The following is a 19,922-nucleotide window of genomic DNA, read 5'->3' on the forward strand; positions in this document are numbered from 1 at the left end:
AGCATCGCTGAGAAAATTGCTCGAGAAGGAAAGCCTCTAACTGCTCAGTCACCTGTAAGCCCAAAAAATGCAAGAAAGCAATGGTAAAAAACAAACTGGAAACAGAAAGCTAAAGAAAAGGCAGAAGCAATCCAAAGGGTTAACCAAGTTGAACTGAGATTATTACTGGGCATACGCGGTAAAGCCACATAGTCAGAGGATGACTCTCGAGTATATCATCGATTTTGCTAAGAAGATGGTGCCAGCTCTTACCAATTCTGTTTTCTTAGCTCAACCAAAAGCGGAAGACAATTAGTCAACTCTACTCAGGCAAATACTGAATGCTTGCAACATTAAGGAGCAAATGCAGAAATAGTTAGATATTAGATTTATTTTTTAGAAATAGTTTTGTTTTATTTTTGCTTAGAAAAAGGGCGGTCATTTAAACCGTATCCTGAATCTGTGTAATTAAGTTATTTAGTTAGTAGTGTTTAAACCCTTCTCATGCATTTAGAGAAGGGTCCAGAAATTTATCAAAAACTTGTCCTCAGAACATGCACTTTTGCACCCTCAGAGGAGGTTTTGGTGAATGAATGGAACAAGATTTGTTCAAGTTTGCATTTGATATCTGCTACTGATGTTGCACTTCTGTACTCTTAGTGGATGTTAGAGCAAAGAGAGATAAATCATTGTTGCTTGAAGCTCATGAGTAGGAATAGTCATAAATGGTACTTTTATCTCTTGACCATTTCTGCTTATGTGTTAAAGTGATATACAGTTTTTAGTTGTTTATGTATTATTTCATGTATGCCTGAGTTATCATTTGGCACTTTTGTATGGTGATAGCTATTTATTTATGCTTAATGTATGAATAGCTCATTATGCGATATGTTTTTCGCAATTGCTTCGTCTAACTTTTTATGCGAAGTGGTTCATCCTTATTGATTTCCTTTCTCATAATAGTTGAATGATCTTTATTACCAGTTGTTATTTGAAATATTTCTAGATCGCATAATAGAAGAATTACATCCCGGGTTAGTATAGACTTAGATGTTGCTGCTTATTATATTACAATAGCATAGAATTAGATTAAAACTAGAATTAGAATATCTTAATTAGGAACTGTTAAATCAGGAACATCAAAATCTACACACACACACTCATTGATTGGGAAACTGGTCCCATATCCCCAGTTGGACCCACTGTACCAAACGGATAAGGAGCTGCCAACCAAGGACCGGATCGGGCGGGTATCCCCCTTGTTGTAGACTCGATTTCCGGGGCTTAAACAGGTTCTTGTAAAACAACAGAATGGAAACCAATGGCTACTAAAGGAGGTAAGGCATGTCCCAGATCTAAAGAAAAATCTGATTTCAATAGGGCAGTTAGGCGGTGAAGGTTGTGTGACAACTTTCACAGATAAAGCTTGGAAGGTCACCAAAGGAGCCTTGGTAATAGAAAAAGGTGAAAAGGTTGGTACATTGTGTTTATGCAATGGTATTTCTAACTCTGTTAATGCTTTAACTTCCAAAGGAGCAAATGCAACATTATGACATCATAGGCTTGGACACATGAGTGAAAAGGGGATGAAGATTCTTCACTCAAGGAATTTGTTTCCAGGTTTGAAGAATGTTGATTTTGACTTTTGTGAGAATTGCATTTATGGAAAACAAATGAGAGTCAAATTTCTCAGAGTTGGGAAAGAAAAGAAGAGCAAAAAATTAGAGCTTGTGCATACAGATGTGTGGGGACCGACTCATGTATCATCTCTCGGTGGCTCTTGTTATTATGTTACTTTTATTGATGATGCAATTAGAAAAACTTGGATTTATTGTATTAAGAATAAATCTGATGTATTTGATACTTTCAAGAAATGGAAAGCTTTGGTTGAGATTGAGATAGGAAAGAAATTGAAGTGTCTTAGATCAGACAATGGAGGTGAATATTGCAGCAAAGAGTTTGATAGGTACTGTTCAGAGCATGGAATTTGCAGAGAGAAGACAGTTCCAAGAACAACATAAGAAAATGGCGTGTCATAAAGGATGAACAGAACAATCATGGAGTTGCAAGGTGCATGAGATTGCATGAAGGATTGCCTTTACAGTTTTGGGTAGATGTTGTAGATATTGTTGTTTATCTAATAAATAGAGGGCCTTCAAGTTCCTTGGATGGTGGTGTTCCAAGAGGAAGCATGGATAGGTAAAAAGGTAAACTACTCCTTTTTAAAGCCTTTTGGTTGTGAGGCCTTTGTCCATATTGATAAATAAAATAGAACAAAGCTTGAGGAAAAATCAAAGAAATGTACCTTTATTGGATATGGTGTTAATGATTTTGGTTATCGCTTTTATGATTATGAAAATCACAAAATCATTAAGAGAAGAGATGTAATATTCAATGAAAAGGTCTTGTATAAGAATCAGTTGCAGGAAAAGAAGCAAGAAAAATAAAACAAGGAATATGCAGTTTTTGATGAAGTCACTGAAAAGGTAAAGGTGCATGAAAATAATAATAATCAACAACCACAACAACAGCAACCACCACAACAGCAACATGCACCCCAAACACCTGAAAGTGGTGTTAGAAGATCTACCAGGATAAGTAGACCCCCTGAACGATACTCTCCTCCATTATATTATTTATTGTTGACTGATTCTGGTGAACCTGAATGTTATGAAGAAGTAATTCAGGTTGAAAGCAGGAAGAAGTGGGAGGTAGCCATGGAAGAAGAGATGGACTCCTTAATTCATAACCAGACTTGGGACTTAGTCAGGTTGCCTGTAGGAAAAAATACATTGAAGAATAAATGGGTTTACACGCTGAAGGAAGAAGATGGAGGAAAATAGAGGTACAGAGCTAGACTTGTGGTGAAGGGGTTTGCACAGAAGAAAGGTATTGATTTTGATGAAATATTTTCTCCTGTTGTTAAAATGACTTCAATCAAAACTATTTTAAGTCTAGTAGCAGCTGAAGATTTGCATCTTGAGCAGTTAGATGTAAAGATAACCTTTCTCTATGGGGATTTGGAGGAAGAGATATATATGCAGCAGCCACAAGGATATGAGGTGAAAGGGAAGGAGAAACTAGTGTGTAGGTTGAAGAAGAGCGTGTATGGCTTAAAACATGCTCCAGGGTAGTGGTATCTAAAATTTGACAAGTTTATGTCTGAACAAGGTTATACTAGATGTCACTCTGATCATTGTGTTTATCTCAAAAAGAAAAATGATGGCAGCTATATTATATTATTATTGTATGTAGATGACATGCTTGTTGCAGGGTCTAACATGTAGGAAATAAATGTGCTCAAAATAAAATTGGCAAATTCATTTGCAATGAAGGATTTGGGAGCTGCAAAACAAATCCTTGGTATGAGAATCACTAGAGATAGGAAAAATTGCAAATTAACATTGTCTCAGAATGAGTACATACAAAAGGTGTTGAAAATATTTAATATGCACAATGCAAAACCAGTTAGTACACCTTTTGCTAGCCATTTCAAACTTAGTAAGGAAATGTGCCCAAAGACCCAAGAAGACATGGATTATATGTCTAAAGTTCCATATGCATCAGCAATTGGAAGCTTAATGTATGCAATGGTCTACACAAGGCCTGATATTGCACATGCAATAGGAGTTGTAAGTAGGTACATGAATAATCCAAGAAAGGAAAATTGGATGGCAGTGAAATGGATTCTCAAATATTTGAAAGGTACCACAAATCAAGCATTATGCTTTGGTGGTTCAAACATTTCTCTACAGGGATATGTTGATGAAGATATGGCAGGTGACAGAGATAACATGAGGAGCACTACAGGATATGTATTTACTGTTGGTGGAACAACTGTCAGTTGGGTTTCAAAAATCCAAAGTGTTGTCACACATTCAACAACAGAAGCAGAGTATGTTGCTGCTACAGAGGCTAGTAAAGAAATGATTTGGTTACAAAGGTTTATGGGTGAATTGGGTAAGGAGCATGAAATGGTCACGTTATACAGTGATAGCCAAAGTGCCATTCATCTTGCAAAGAACTCAGCATTTCATTCTAGGACTAAACACATACAACTCAAGTGCCATTTCATACTATCAGTGTTGGAAGATGGAGAGTTGAAGCTGGAAAAGATACACACTAGCCAAAATCCTGCAGACATGCTAACAAAATTTATAACCAGGGAGAAACTGAGAACATGCTCAGTTTCAATTGGTCTTCAAGGATGACGATGAAGGTGAGAAATAGCCAGGTCCAAAGAGGAGTCATTGTCCAACAAATGAAGCAGCGGTGGAGTTGCTACAATCATTCTCCAAGTGGGAGATTGTTATGTGTGGAGCATGATTGTTTAGAGGTCTTTGTTTCAGCCGGATGTATGCTCCAGGAAGTTTGTACACCCCTCCATGGGGGGGGGGGGGGGTGAGGGGCTAGCAGTCTGCCAGCGGGGGTTCGTGGACAGCGCCCCCGAAGCCAAAAACAGATGTAAAATTGCCTTGTAAAAGTATAGTAATTTCTAGTCAATCTGGGTTGTTCATTAGGCGGATGATCTGACGGTAGAACTTATGTTTAGTTTATGGTTTTTTGCCCTAGAAGGCAACCCCTCTCTTTGTATGAGGGCATTGTATTTGAGGCTGTGATATAGATGTGTATTCTCTGAGCGAGAAATAGAGAGGTGAGACTGTGAGAGAAAACAAAGGATATTATAGCGGATCTACTGTAGGTTGTGTCTCTTCATTTTGTTGGATAATAGAAAGGAAGGACTGGCTGTTCGGGGTGGACATAGCCCAAATTGGGTGAACCACGTATATCTGTGTCTCTCTTGTTTTATGTGTTTTCTATGTTTATATTTCTGCAATATTTTATGTGTTCCATTGCTCCGTAATATAAAATTTTCTAACACACCCTAGGCCTCCACGCACTCATCTGCAGAGCCTCTACCTATGCTATGACTTGAAACTTATACTTCTTCCTTCAAAGCTATGATTCTCTAAGAATTATTTGAACTTCTATTGAACTACTTAGAGCTTACTTACTTAGCTCTTTTTATACAATCCCATGGTCCACGGACCATGGGTAGATATTTTACTGCCTAATTTACTATACAAAAATAAGGGTAGACAACACTTTATGACTCATGACACCTTCGCGCTTCGCGACCACAAAATTGGGAGACTTTACAATTTTATTACAAATTTTGACCCAAAACATGGGCTTTTAGCCCCAAAACTGTCCTTGGGGGATCTCGTTCCCAACACCCCCCAAGACTCTGGAATCTTGCTTGGGGGTGATGGATGCAAGAAAATGTGGCTATAGGTGTGTATGATTGGGTGGAGAGTCCTTGTCCTAGACTCAGTTTCCCTGCAAGTTCAAAGATAAGAATTTGTGTATGCTGTTTATCTTCTAATGAATCATGTCATTGGGTTACAAATGATGGTTCTAGTTTCATGGACTGTATTGTGTTGATTATTCTTGAATATGTGGTACATCTATGTGGGGATATGTTATTGACAGACAAAAAACATCTAATGCATAAGAGGCATAACAAACCACATGATAATAAAGATTAAGACACAATGTTGTGCTGAGAATGGATTTACATACATGTTTAACAAAGTTAGAAGCAACTCGTAAATAACTTATTAAGGAAGAGACAAAACTCATTACATGTCATGGCCGAGCCATGAGAGCCTGCATTAAAACCTAAAAGATAAGTGGGTTTTGAGACCCTTTTATTAATACGAATATTACATGGAAGATCCTCTACATAGTAGGGTATGTATTTGATTGCATGTTATTTGTTTGCCAAGATAAAAGTTGTTGTGTTGAATGGAAAGTAATGAATTAATGTCAAAGGGAGTTTTCCCTTGGGTCCTGTCAAGCTGCCAACTTTTCCTAAGTGACCTTCAGCCTGACATTCTCGATAGGATGGATATCTATTGTTGGCATCTTAGGATATATTTCAAGACATCCAAAGGTTCTGTGTAGCATCATGGAGCTACTTGTAGGCTTTTCATAGGGTCCAATAATTTCAGCGTGTGATAGGAGAGGTACGAACCTCATAGAAGTCCATACCAAGCCTGTGGTAGGTAAGTGATGCAGGAGTGCCTAGGTCACCTTGGGTAGCATTCCCTCTCAGTGGAAAGGGGGGACTTGTGGACCAAGAACCCAATGGAGGATCTATCACCCAATATTAGGAGGGATAAGGTCGTAGACCACCCTATGCAACCAAGGGAATCATCATGAAGCCATGAAGTACATTTGGGAGTCTACCAAATTCCTGAGATAGAGCCATACTCAACAAGACTAGCTCGAAGAAGCCTGCGTGGTGGTAAAGCTTATGACTAGGGAGGTTGCAGAGCTCTTTTCCTAAGACACTGTGTGATGTAGTGTCGAGGACCCTTGACTAAATCATGACAGAATGAGGAGGATGACCTTGTTGCAAGACATAGGAGCGAGGCCATGAACTTATAGAAATGTTTGGGATAATATTATCCTTTCGATGGTCAAAACCATAGTCAAGGGAGGCTTCCGATTGGTGGAACCAGATTCCCCCTCATGTGATTGGTCGGAATGATGGGGCATAAAAGACATAGGGCCTAAAGCCCATAAGATAATTTAATTTAGATCTAGGAAATCAATGGTAAAGGGCGCCATGGTTCTATTGAGAGACGATGATGGAAACTTCTCCTGTCACTCAGATTCGTAAGACAGGGAAGCTGCCCGAGGTGGACACCTCAGAAGCTGGAAGGTCAGAACCCTGAATTGTTGTGAGAATTATTTATTAAAGGGATCTAGGTTTGAGGGTTCCCATTTACTAAGTAAAACCAAATACAAACCTAGTCGCCGAGAGATCCCTCACTTTCCTTAAACTAGATAGATGATGACTTATTGTCAGATGGAGATGACATCAGCCTGGCGTCTTGAAGGACACGTGGAAATTAGTTTGGGAGTTTGGGGTACCCAAGGGAGCCACATACAAGTGACACGTAGACCTCTCACAAGGTGACACGTGGTTTGGATGATGTCGGCATGACGTTACCCGAGCAACGGTTAGACCCCAGAGGTTGGAAACCCCGTAAATGTGTATGTCTGAATGTCCCAAGGAATTGTAGGTACTAGTGATTTTCAGTTGATGGAGCACTAGTTGACAGAGAACTACTCTGTCACTTGAGGTTGTTAAATCAAAATTATTCTTATATAGGCACCAGGGTTGTGGGGCCACAAAGACATCGATGGATAGCACGTGGAGGGTTACGTGGCATCCTGGAATACTGGAACCCTGTAACCATTGTAGAAAGAAATAATGGAAGAGCAGAGGTAACATGATGGATAGAGGATGGGTGGTTGGACCCACACCAATGTGGCAAGCCATTAGAAAGAGAGTTGGCCACCATTGTGGAGTCATCACACGTCAGCCAAAAGGTTAGATTCTAGGGGGAACCTCAACTTGAGAGTTTGAGATGCTTTGAGGGTCTCGGAGTCATGATATGTCAACCGAAAGGTCATATTATGCCGAGGAGGGGGGATCAACTTGAGAGTTTGGGATGATTTGAGGGTCCTAGAGCTGCACTGAACTAGTCAATTTTGTTTTTATTACCCCATTCCTTGAATGTGAATGAAGGGGCCGGTTATGTTACATTTATTGCAGTCAAGGTAAATCTTTAAGATTATGGAAATTGACCTAAATTTTCGTTTGGGGATCTTAATTTAAACGATGTGAGGTCTAATTAGGTATTATTATTAGGGAGACTCCCTTATTGTTGGTAGCATCTAGCACTGTCATAGAAAAGACAAGCATTTCATTAACATTGAGTTGGTTTTAGTGAAAGGCTTGAATTACTGTATAATCTAGACAAAAAAAAATAGAGAACTCCCAAATTCTAATCGAGTGAGGAAAATCAAAGCTGGATGGTTCAAAATAATCAACACAATAGAAAAAAATATTTCTAATTGCGAAAGCATAAAGAATAGAAGAAATGATGCGTTTCTAGAGGTGGTGAAAATTGTTCAAGATCTAGATGGTCCATGCATCATAGAAAATTTTGAATTGATCACAAATACGCTGATAGCTAAATTGGAAAAGCTAGAAGAGTTAATGACAGAAGAATTTGATGATGTAATTGATTTTACTACATAATAAATTAGAAAATGGCTAGTTAGCTTCATTAGTATTAATGATGATAAGTTTGTCTTAGTTGCTCAATTACGAAAAGAGGCCATGGAGACTAGTTTGATGATATAACATGTTAAGCTAGAGATTACAATCGGTCCACTGAAATATTTCATTAAAGCTACGTTGAAGATATTGGTTCAACATGTCATGGATTTGGATGATAACTGATAATGAAAAATTAGCGTATATGCTTTCACATAATATAAGTGTCCTTAAATCTTCGCATATTCATTTTTTGTTTACTAGTATTTATTTATTGGGATTTTCTAATTGTATTAATGTTACCTAGTCTAGTTGCTCAATGTGGTTATGTTGTGTTATACAACAACCCTCCCCATTTAAAAATTTTCATCCAAAAGTTTAACAAGAAATGGGTCCCCTTTTTAGGAATTAGATAAAATCAATAATACACTAACAATCGCAAACTTTGCAAAATCCATACAACACATGAAAATCTTTATGAAAAGGTCTGATCCAATTTAAATATTAAACAAGACCTTCTTGTAAAACAAATATAAAGGAATGTGTCGCACCCTTTGTTTAAAAGATAGACTTAAGGCATCCACTGACAATCACCGATGCGATAACGCTATCGGAAAGCACAATTCGCAAGTTATCAAGGAAACATTGCAAGGGTCCATGTAAACCTCCCGATGCGATAATCTGAACGCAATCAGCTATCACTGAAAGCATGAAACACATGATGAATTCCCATTTGGAATCTGCCGATGCAATTTCATTATTGGAAAAGTGCGCTTTTCAATAAAAGGTGGAATATGATTGTTAAACGAATGTTTGCGGGTCTAAATCTTAAATCAATTATAAATTAAAAACAAATGATTCATTGATTTCCTATAGACTATCCCGCCTTCCTATGACAACTCACTATTTATTGCAATCAGAGCTATATAAGTAAACAGCTAAAACATAATATTTGTGCCCCCCGATCTGCGATATTCAATTTTTGCTAATCGTTTATCAGGAAAGTCATGAGATTCACTTTAAAGAACTATTATAAAAATGAGCGATGCGACATATCATTATGGCATTTAAGTATCACAATTGGTAGTTACGAAAATCATTAATAGAGTAGTTATGGTTAAATCCTTCGAGGATTTCATCCGTGGTAACATTAGATTTTGTATTGCTTATCACGCTTCAATTACCATTAATTTTTTATATTCTACATTGGCCTTGAACAGATTTTTCTCTGTTATGGTCTTCTATTTCTTTTTACAGAGCCAGCCTGAGTTTATGAATCCATAAAAAATGATGAAGAAATCAAAGAAGCCAAAGGCCCCCGTCATAGCAAAAGAGGAACCAGTTAAAGGTCTTGATAGCTGATACTACCTACCTTGGTCGGGGCAAGGCTTCATGGGAAAGTATATACAATTTACTGGAAGCCAAGGATTCGGAAGAGATCGAAGAAGAATAGGGAACAAAAAATTCCACTGACAAGTCAGAGAGTACTCTTAAGGATTTGGCCAACTGTTATCTTCACAGAATAGTAATCCGCACCAAAGTATTACTCTACAATGACATGGTCAAGTGGGTAATTGAAAATATCAACATAATAGACAGAACATTCTTTACGGTTGATGGAAGGATGTTTGGGTCATTTAGAGCAGAAGATATAAAAAAGATGTACCATTTGCCTGAACCACAGAAGCAGTACAACAAAGCATTTTTGGAATCCATTATCCTTCGCCAAGGAAAATGCCATGGAGTCAGGCCCTATCAGACAGTGGAGGAATTACCCGAACAAACACAAGCATGAATCATCGGGTATGTACTTTATAGACTCATTAGCATTCCCTTACAGTTATGTTGGTGCTATGATATGAAGACTCTTCGGAGTCCAAGATTCGGCTAGGTTTTCTATAGAGATGGTAAATTTTGGAGGTGGTAGTTAACTCTTATATCATGGATTGGGCGACCATTTTGTCTAATAAAATGGCCAACAAAATTCTTGATTATAGGAAAAACAGGTTTGTGACTACCTGCGTAATACCCTAATTTTATATGAGTGCCTACATTTTGGACACTATATGTTCCAATTCTGATTACCCCATTTTAGGTTGGAAATGGACTCCACGGGACCCAAACCCCATTCATATCTATCATAAGGAATTATGGAAAGCCCATTATAAAAATCATCTTTATAGAATCTGTCATGGTTTCATCCTGCCCGTTCATTATACTATATTCAATAGACCTACTCCTAGGTTGTCTCATGAAGCCAGTGTCGACCTAACATTAATTGGTAGTTGTTTTGCTGAAGAGAAATTCACCTACATTAGACTTTTTGGTAGCACTACTGACCCACATGTCCTCCCCTTATACGTCCTTGATAAATTATTTGCCAGAGAAATAGCTTATTAGATAACAGTAGAAGGGATGTCAAGGAACTTAAAGGAGTCCAAAGAACAAATGTTGCCTTCACACCCCCCCCCGTACTTTCATGCTGCATGACTTCAAACATGCAGAGAAGGAAGCTGAGAAAATTAAAATGTTAAAGTTAGCAGTCATCCCAAAGAGGCAGTATGATCCAAAATCTGTTGCCTACAATTTCACTTCTCATGTCAAAATTGCCAAGTTTGAACATGAGAAGGATAATTATGATGATTTGTTTGCTTCAGCTGAGTTATTTTCTCAAGGGAAACAACTGGCAGAAATCAAATTGGGAGCAGAGGGAATAGAGGAATTTTTGAAGTTTAGGACATAGAGATTGCAAACACTGCCTCTGGACTTGTTAAATACTACCTCTATGGTGCAACTAGAAGGCCACTGTGAAGGAAAAATTATGGAAAAGACTCCTGAAAAGGAAAAGACCCCAGAAAGGGAGTAGACAAAGGAAGGAACTAGTGAGACCCTTGATACGGATATGAATATTGATCCTACTTTAATCAAGGAATGGGAGCAGTTTGACCTAATCATCAAAAACCCGAATAAATCCCAAGATCTCACTACACAAAAATTGCCTGCAGCACAAAAGCTTGAAGTTATTAGTGTTCCAATTGAAGGGACAAGTGGCCCACCCAAGTTTCAGCAGGATATAGAAATCATTCCCAAAAATCCTACAAAGGAGATTGTACTAAGAACATAAGAAATACCAACCCTAGATGTATTCTATAGTCCGAAGCATAGGGTTGTGGTTAAAAGACAGAGGGAAAAGAGAAAAATTGATCAAAGTCCTCTTCTAACTCCTCAGGCAGAAATGATGAATGTGGTATGGAAATCAAAAGTCAATCCCTTTGAGGACTTAACAAAGTTATCTCAGTATGCAGGAGTTTACATAGCAGTGACAATGGACAAAGCCTTAGAGGTCAGCTAGCTGATTAGGGAAAAGAATTAGAGGATCACTCAACTTGAGGTGCAATCGGCAGAAGGAAAACAAAGGCTTAGTCAATTTTAACAATAGCTAGCAGAGCAGAGATAATAAAATGAGTGACTAAGAGAGCAGTTGAAATTGGAAAAACACAAGATTGATGAGCAGATTCTCCATAAACAATAGGAGTTGTCTCAAGAGTTAAGCAGGCTTCAGATGATAAGTGAGAAAGAAAAGAAGGCAAAGGAAGATCAAATTTCACAAATGAAAGAACATATAGAAAGGTACAGGGGTTATCCATAGGTTAGTGAATTCAGAAAAGAAGCCTTGGAGATAACCAAAGCCTTGTCCCAACAGTTGAACATTCTTTGCTTCAACATATCATTGCACAACCCATTGTGCGATATCTCTATATCATTAATTGAGAAGGCAATGTACACTAGACTGGAATTGGAAACAACAGATGAAAGGATAACAAATTTTCTGTCTTGGCAAGATTACATAGAAGGAATGGCTGCCAACTTGCGAAAAATACAAGAATCGCACAAGGAAATCCTGTTTTCGGAATGGGAGTCCTAGTTAATGAAAGCCGAAAGATAAACTTCTAGATGCAAAGCTGCAACGAATAGTTTGATTGAATTAGTAAATAACAGTTTATATATGTCTAATTCGATCTCTGATTGCTCTCCAGGTAAACTCCCGAAAGCAAAGGCACTAGAACATCATTAGAAACAGGATTTGGTGAACAAAGAAAAACAGATCATAGAAGTCCAAAACTTGACATGGGAAACGTTATGGTCTTTTCTAGTCAAGACACATAGCCAATACATGGCCATGAAATGCCTTTCTGATGCAGTCAACTGCATGATCCCCAAACTCTCTGATGCCACCTACATAGCCCACTGACACTCCAGGATGAGTCAACCTCTAGAAATCTAGCCAATGCTCGCAATCTTTTAGCTACAATCACAATAAAAGAAGCCGATCTAGTGAATTAATTCAACTGCTATTGCACTACTATTTTTATAGTGAATCCCAGATTTTCATGTCTATAGTTAGAACAACACATAGCGATTTTTATTGATAGTTAGTTTTTATTTTTATTATTTAAGACCCTTTCATGTATTTAGAAAGGGTCCTCAATTTGTATTAAAACTTGACTTGGGAGTTGCACTTTTGTACTTCTAATATTTATTTTATTAAAAGTGGACCAAAGTTCTGCATTTTTGTGAAAGAAGCTTTTGCAAGACTCGAACTTTTGCATCTTCTGAAGGTTTTCTCAAATAGGAAAGCTGAATCTGAGTGTTTTTTACATCGGAAGAATTCAAATGCATACAGTGCTATTTACACTGTTTTTGTCCTATTTCTCTATGTGAATGAACATTTCTTAAAACTTGCTATTATTGATATATGTATGTTTTTCAAACAATTCTTTAGCATATCATTTCTGAATGTTTTAGAATTGTTATCATTTGGATATATATGTCAGTGATATATATTGTGATGAATGTGATAATGTTTTTATAATTACTTTGTTTAACTTCTTAAACAAAGTAATCATTATATGAATGCATATTTCTATTTTATGAATAAGCCATATTTATGATTATTTGTCTAATAGAAATAATCAAAAATCATGTTGTTAACAGGATACCCGGGTTAGATTAGTTATATTTGTATATTTTTGAATTGTAGGATAAAACACTTATCGCCTTCATTACACATTACAAAACAATCACCCATCAACTCATACATCACTAGGAAACTGGTCCCATTATATCCAGTTAGAGCCGCCACACCAAATGGAAAAGGCGTTGCACTAAGGTCCGAACCAGGTGGTTTTCCTCAATGTTGATGCAACGATTTTAGAGGCATAAACATTTTTGGTGCTAGAAGGAGGGCATGAACTGTGAATGGTGAGAAAATCCAAATCCATAGCCCATTCTGAGAGTAAATCTCCCTCACCGTCTCCTCCAAATTCTCCCTCGCATTCTAAATCTCCAATTTTGAAGTGAGAAGTTGAAAAGAGAATACCCACTACTGAAAACTTGAACATATCGGACAAGTCTTCCCTTGAACCCCCTGAAGTTCAATCTCTAATTCATAAACTTCAAGGGTTTTCAGTATCTCAAGAAAATTCTAAGTTATCCCAAGGCAGTGTGACTTCGAAATACATTCCTTCTCAGCCTCTTACAAGATTACAGAGAGAAAAGCTTGGTATTGAACTAACAGAATTTCCTCTGCCTAGTCGAAAAAGAGCTAGGAAGACACCTTTAGAGTCTGATAGTGAGACTCTTTCATCATCATCATCCATTTCATCTAATCCATTGCAAAGTCAACCATCCACTCCCCAACTTCATATCATAGTTCAAAAGGGTATAGGTACTCTGACATCCTCAACCCAACCACTTGTAACTACATCCTCACTTTCCTCTGCTGTTAGTGTGACAATGGCACAAAATCAACCACAACTGAGGCCATGGAAAAATCCAGGGGCAGTCACAATGCCTACACCCTTGAGTCAATTACCAACCCACCATGAAAATTGGTTGCCAAAGTTTAATCCAGATATCGACATACTAGCAGAAGAACACATAAACAACTTTATGTTGTCAATAAACTTAAATGGAGTGACAAAAGAAGATGTTGTTGTGAGGCTTTTCCCATACACCTTACAGGGAGCAGCTGGATCATGGTATTTTTCATTACCACCAGGATCCATTAATAGTTGGAATGCTTTCCAAGAACAGTTTTTGACTAAATTCAGAGATGATAGGTCCACGACGACATTAATCAATGATCTCTCCAATCTTAAAACTGAATCAAAAGAACCCATTAAAGATTTCAACTCACAATTTAATAAGCTCTTAAATAAAATTCCTGCTATGTCTAAACCCAATGAAGAGGTCCGAAGCAAATGGTATATTTTTGCTTTACCTTCAAATATAGCCATCTTCGTTGATAGAGCTGCAAAGCCCACCTTAGCAGAGAATATGAAAGAAGCGATTGTCATTGAGAAACGTATTATTGCTTTAGAAAAGAAAACCGCTCTTGAGGAAAGAAAGTCCAAAAAAGTTACTTTTAAAGATGATTCAAAAAAGAAAGCAGCTAAAGATCCATATGATATGGAGGGTTTGCAAAAAGTTTTGAAGACTATGTCTAATGAAATGGTAGAGATAAAGAAACAGGTAGCTGAAACCTCCACTAAAAAGCCATTTAGGAACTTCAAAAGAGCTGAATCAAAACCACCTAATGCCATATCTAATGCAGAATCAGATCCAGATAATGATGAGGATGAAGACACAGTTTTATCATCGAAAGAAACAGAAGATGATGAGATAGTTGAATGTCACAGTATGTGGGACTTCATTTTGCCTAATTCTGATACTGAAAACGAACAGGAAGCTCTCCCAGTAAATACCAGAAGTAAAATCACTGCAGAGCCTGTTCAATCTACTCAAAAGAAGAAAAATGCAAGCCCTACTGCCAAAGATAAGGCTCCCATGAAGAAAAATCCAGTTTTGCCTACTCAAAATCAGCCATCATCTTCCAATCCACCCTCATCATCGAAGACATTGGTAGTCTTTGACTCTATGGATTACAACATTATTGAAGACATGAAGAAGCGAATATTTCTTTATTTGAGATTAGCAAGCTCAAACATTAATAGAAATTATTGCTCAAAGAGTTAAATGTGGTACCTTCTTCTCCTCTTCCAAATGCTGTACTATCCAAGGCAGCTAAAGGAATAGGTAAGCCACCATCAGATAAAGTTGATGCTACTGATGCTGTTTTGATTGGAGATAGATCTAATTATCATACTCCTCCTTTTCCCTTGACCTATGAGATCTACAATAAAAATCTACACAACTGCTTAATAGATTCGGGGGCTTCATCAAACATAATGCCAGCCTCGGTATGCTCAAAATTAAACATTGAGCCCCAAAAATCTGCAGTACATATTGTTCAGTTAGATCAAACTAAGGTTCAAGTATTAGGAGAGATTAATTCAGTCACCATTAGGTTATTAGCTGATCTTAGAGTAGTCTAGAGAATTGATATATTGATTGCTGACATCCCTGAGTTTTATGGGTTAATTTTAAGTAGGGATTGGTCTGAGAAACTCCATGGTTACATTTCTACTGATTAGTCTCATATGTGGCTTCCCTATAAAGGGAAACCAAATCAAATTAAAATCAATCAGGAGAAGCACATGACCCATACTGTAACGGAGTTTGAGCAGGAAAATCAACCCATAGATTTCAATAGCAACATTCTCGGAAATTACTCAGTCGAATCAATTTTTGGTAATTTTAATGCTTAATCATCACTTTTTTCTATTAATAGTTTCACATCACAGATAGAAAATTTTTCTCATATAGATACATCAAGGTGTGTTACTATTGCTGAAGAAATTGTAAGTAATCTTGTAGAGAAGCTTGTATTTTGATCCTTATATTTTGATGGACCAAAATCCAATGACAGTGCATGAGCAAGATGTATTTTAGTTAGTCCTGAAGGGGAAAAAGCTATGTTATCATGCAGACTAGAATTTGAGTGTACAAATAATACTACTGAATATGAGGCATTGGTTCAAGGGCTTTATAAAGCGACAGGCCTGAAGATTCAATATCTAAAAGTATTTGGTGATTCTGAGATTGTCATCAAACAGGTAAGGAATACTATCCATTGCATTTCAGGACATCTCAAGCATTATCAATCCTTGGTTCAAGACCTCATATCTCATTTTCTAGCATTTAATATTTCTCCTATTCCCAGATCTCAGAATGCAACAGCTGATTTATTAGCTAATGTTGCTTCTAAGCTCCTTCCATCTGAGGATTACAGTCCTGTTAGCTTTTTAGTTGAATTAATTTTTAGACCATCTATTCCAGACAATGTCACCAATTGGTGGGTATTTAATCATGACGAAGACATTTTGAATTTCTTAACTTCTGAGAAATCTTATGATGACTAGATTATTGATGAGAATGATCATGATCTTCAAATAAAATAAAGACATAATGAGAATTTCATACCTAAATCTGTGTTCAAACTTGAAGATCTTTATGATATCAAGGATAGGTTTAAATAAGTCACTAATTCAAAACTTCAAAGTTCTACTTTGAGGTTTGAATTAGTAAATCTTGGCACTGAGGCCAAACCACAAAACATTAATCTTGGACTAGGGCTCACTTCAGAAGAAAGATTTTCTTTTATAAGATTGTTGAACAAAGATAAAAATGTTTTTGCTTGGAATTATGATGATCTAAAAATGTATGATACTTCTTTCATACAACACACAATTCCAATGATTTCTGAGGAGAAACCTCTGCAACAAAAATTGAGGAAAATTCACCCGAATCTGAAGAGCCAGATCAAAGAAGAGTTGAATAAACTCTTGAGAGCTAAGATAATTTTCCTAGTTAGACATTCTAAATGGGTTTCTAACTTGCTACCTATTAGGAAGAAGAACGGTGATATTAGGGTTTGCATTAATTTAAGAAATCTCAATAAGGCATGCCAAAAAGATAATTTCCCATTACAAACAATGGAGCAGACACTTCATTCAGTTGCTGGTTCCGAGTTAATGTCTTTTCTGGATGGTTTTTCTAGATATAATCAAATACTGGTGCATCTAGATGACAGACTAAAGACTACATTCAGAACCAAATGGGGAACATATGCCTACCAGAAAATGCCTTTCGGTTTGATTAATGTTGGAGCTACTTTCCAAAGAGCAATGGATATAGAATTCAAGGGTTTGATTAACAGGTCAGTTGTTGTCTACTTAGATGACATAACTGTCTTCTCCAAGAAAAAATAAAATCATCTACATGATTTGAAGCAAATCTTTGAACGCTGTAAAAGGTATGGGATTTCATTAAATCCCAAGAAATCATTCTTTGCTCTTGATGAAGGTAAACTCTTAGGGTTTATCATATCTAAAGATGGCATTTACATTGATCCAGAAAGGATCAAGGAGATTTCAGATATTCCTTTGCCACACAATAAAAAATCAATTCAATCCTTTTTAGGTCAAATAAATTTTGTAAAAAGATTTGTTCCTGATTTTTCACAAATTTTTTTACCTTTACAGACCATGATTAAGAAAAATTCAGTTTTCAAATGGGGACATAACGAAAAAGAAGCCTTTGATTCAATCAAACAGGAAATCATTAATTCTCCTACATTAAATACTCCAAATTTTTCTAATCATTTTATTTTGTATACTTTAGCATCCGAAACATCTTATGCAGCTGTGTTAACGCAGATCAATGATTAACAAATTGAAGCACCCATATCCTTCTTCAGTTTTAATTTACAAGGTGCTGAACTTAATTATTCCGAAGTAGAAAAACAAGATTTCGATGTATTTAAATCTATTAAACACTTTAGGCCATTCCTCCTAAAAGGTCATACAAAAGTAATAGTCCCATTCTCAGCAGTGAGACAATTGCTACTCCAAAGGGAAGTAGGAGAGAAGAGAGCCAACTAGGTTACAACATTACAAGAATATGATTTAGATATTAAACCAGCGAAAATTGTAAGAGGTCAAGGTTTTTGCAGGTTATTAGCAGGAGCTTCTAACATTCCAGAACATGAAGATTCAGATAATGCTCTTCAAGTAAACGAGATAAGTATCATGAATTCTGAATCTCAATATGCAGATCTAGTCTTTTATTTAAAAAATGGATATGCTCCTCCTAGTCTCTCTTACAAAAACAAACATTCCTTAAGATTAAAAGCAAAACACTTCAAAATCATTGATGATGTGTTATTTAGAAGGAATTATGATTCAATTTGTTAAGATGCCTTGAAAAACTGAAGCACAAAAGGTGTTGCAGGAATTACATGATGGTTTAGCGCGTGGACATTTTGGAGGTGATACAACAGCTCACAATATAATACATGCTAGATATTATTGACCCACTTTATTTAAATATGCCCATGACTATGTAAGGAAATGAAAAATATGCCAAACTGCCAGCGGAAGACAAAGGAAACCAGCCTTTCCTTTACAACTAGTCAACATTGAACAACCATTTGAACAATGGGGGTTGGATATCATAGGAGATATTGTTCCACATTCTTCCAAGCAGCACAAATATATCCTTACAGCCATGGATTACTTCATGAAATGGGTAGAAGCAATTCCTTTGAAGGTGGCCAATTCTGATGCAATCATTGAATTCATTGATCAATTCATCATTACCAGGTTTGGCGTACCTAATGCCCTCATTTTTGACAATGCATCTTATTTTTCTGGAAATACCATACTTGAATTTTCTCTTAAGAGAGGATTTAAATTAAAATATTCTGCAAACTACTACCCTCAAGGTAATGGTTTGGCAGAATCAACCAATAAAAATCTTATTAAGATTATTAAGAGAACTATTGACCAGAATCAAAAGAATTGGCACAAGTCTTTGATATTTGCATTATGGGCAGACTGCATAACTTAGAAGGCCTCAATAGGTACTTCTCCATTCAACTTAGTGTATGGGAAAGAAGCTGTAATACCAACAAACTTAACACTCCCATCTCTAGCCCTAGTGCAATTTATTGAAGAAAATCCCTCGTCTTCTATTCAATTAAGATATGATCAAATCCTTAAATTAGAAGAGGAAAGGGAAAAAGCCAAAATCACACATGCAAAACATCAATAGGTCATTAAATCTTCTTTTGATGCAAATTCTACTGGCCCAAAATTTTTACAAATTGGTGATCTTGTTTTGAAATGGGACAAAGCACATGAAGACAAAGGCCAACATACTAAATTTTCAAAAGATGTGGCTTGGACTGTTTCATATCATTAAGAAGATAAGCTCATTAATGTTCATATTGCAAGAAATATTAGGAAAGAGAGATTCTCTTCCTGTCAATCGGCTTATCTTGAAGAAATTCTTTACTTAAGGAGGTAACCCCTTCTTATCTATAAATATTCATTATGCAACTCTTTTTATTTTAAATTTGTAGAAAATAAGGTTGTAAATAGTCTTCCATTGACCTTTTATTATTGGAAAGTTCCTTAAGGAAATATTTTTAATACTTACTTTCGATAAATGGAAACCTTTAAGGAAAAGACTGCAATTTTAGAAAGTTAGATAAAACATAAAACTTTGAGAACCTCTTTTAGATTTGTAAAATCTTCACAAGCCTTGAAAATACTGTAAATCATTCCAAGTTTTAAAAAGCCGAGAGAAGTTATTTGTAAAAAAGTAAAGACTTTTCCAAACTTAGCATCTACAACTCTAAAATTGTCATCCATATACTCTTAAGGAAAAAGTCATTCACCCCATCCACTAAGTTTATGATTTTTCAGAGTGTAATTCCAAAATATGTCTCATATAAAAGATAAGGGGTCTCATCATGAGCCTAATTACCATGATCATAGGGAACTAATTAAACTGACATTACCAATACTACATAACAAAACAGGGTAATGGCTTATAATTA

Source organism: Pinus tabuliformis, chromosome 9 (genome assembly GCF_031772625.1).
Source record: "Pinus tabuliformis cultivar Carrire ecotype Pingquan chromosome 9, CPIR1, whole genome shotgun sequence".
NCBI classification, from domain to species: domain Eukaryota; kingdom Viridiplantae; phylum Streptophyta; class Pinopsida; order Pinales; family Pinaceae; genus Pinus; species Pinus tabuliformis.